A 1,765-nucleotide genomic window follows, 5' to 3' on the forward strand; every position below is an offset into this window, starting at 1 on the left:
TATATATATATATATATATATATATATATATATATATATATATATAATTCTTTTTATTACAATTTAAAAAGAATTAGAGAAAGATTTTGCTAATCTTTTTGATATACCTCTCTGAATTGTAATCAAAATAAAAGGTGCTGAAAGATTCCCTTTCCTAGTGTTAATATATTTGGAAAGTGCACGTGCTTTGTGCCTTATGGCATTTCTCCACCACTGATAAACAGTTAATTCAAATTTAAGATAAGGTTGTTCTCATATTCAGCGCATTATTTTTTTTTTTACTTTCATAGTGCTATTATATCTATATTGCGTTACATTTTTTATATTTTTAGTGTGTGTGTTTTTCTTAAACATGTTTTTGCACTGAAAAAAAGGAGTGGTTTTTAATTTCATTGTACTTGCGTATAATGACAATAAAGGCATTCTGATTCTGAAGATATTAGCTGCAGGTAAAATACGCACAAAATGCATTTTTTGTGAGATGTTTTATTACATTTTTTTTAACTATTTTATTACAGGAGGTGGGGAGTATAATTGGCAAGGTATGTAATTTATTCATTTGTCTCATGATGACAAAAGGTCAATTAGACAGATATAAAATGTTTATTTATTTCCAGTATTCCTGTAGTACTAATATGTTGTTGTTTATCCTCAGAAAGGAGAAACAGTAAAAAAGATGCGAGAAGAAGTGAGTCTCTAGAATAGTATATATATGTAAAAACATTCAGAATTTATTTATTTTAAGTTCATCATTGCTAAAGAGATTATTTAAATTTGATGGGACATTTTGTAACATGAAGGTCATGCATGTTTTATATTGCAATGTGCTTGATTTTTCAGAGTGGAGCACGAATCAACATTTCTGAGGGCAACTGTCCAGAGAGGATTGTCACCATCACTGGACCTACAGACACCATCTTCAAGGCTTTTGCCATGATTGCCTACAAATTTGAAGAGGTAAGAAGAGTCTGCAGAGCTGATCCTAACGTTGAATCGAGTTTAGCTCTTTCAATGTGTTTCTTTAAATACTTAATATATTAGTTTATATTATCTATTTTTTATAGTTTGTTTGACTATTTTTCTTCTTGGAAATTTGATTCATGACTAATTTATTTTTATTTATTTTTGTAATTTTGAGTCTCAATTAAGACCATCACCCATTCACCACCACAATACTTCTAAGAACTCTCTATATATTTGTATGCTATAATATCAGCAAAATACAAAAAGGAAACACTGTTTGTGTCTTTGTATTTATATTTATTTGTCATGTCAATGAAATATCTCCTAAACCACTGGACAGACTTTTTGGAGACACATTTCTAAGTGAATACTTCTAAAGTTTGCAATTCATAATAGCTACCACAAAAGTTTGATCACATACATCTTCAACTAGTTAATCAATTTTTTCAACCAGTAAAGGGTTCCCAGAATCATTCTGTGTTTGACGTGAAAGTACACAGATTAAAACCTTTTAATCCAATGTCTGTTGGGAGGTAAAGGTTTTAGATGACACATTTTTATATTTATAAGCACTCCTCTCCATTTATTAATGCAAATGAAACAGCTGACTCGAAAAACCTTGAAGCTGAATCAGAAGTAATCTGTGCTAATTAAAACATGAAAACACAATCTCTAAAAATTATGAAAAGAAAATTGTTCTGAACTTCTTATACACCACTCATACGTCAGCAATAATAGTAATAATTAATTTAGTTGCCTTTCAGCAATTTATATATATATATATATATAAATTGCTGAAAGG

At 29.0% G+C, this 1,765-nt stretch overlaps 1 long non-coding RNA gene across 1 annotated transcript; it reads left to right on the forward strand.

Annotated features, from left to right (window-relative positions):
• The first annotated feature begins 521 nt into the window (after positions 1-521).
• Positions 522-952, forward strand: LOC119429942. The gene is made up of 3 exons (XR_005187872.1): positions 522-542; positions 656-688; positions 841-952. It is a non-coding gene; the product is annotated as an uncharacterized LOC119429942 (long non-coding RNA).
• The last annotated feature ends 813 nt before the right edge of the window (positions 953-1,765 follow it).

The sequence above is a fragment of the Nematolebias whitei genome, unplaced genomic scaffold (assembly GCF_014905685.2).
Source record: "Nematolebias whitei isolate Nwh7 unplaced genomic scaffold, NemWhi1 Nwh_scaf_11614, whole genome shotgun sequence".
In the NCBI taxonomy this organism is placed as follows: Eukaryota; Metazoa; Chordata; class Actinopteri; order Cyprinodontiformes; family Rivulidae; genus Nematolebias; species Nematolebias whitei.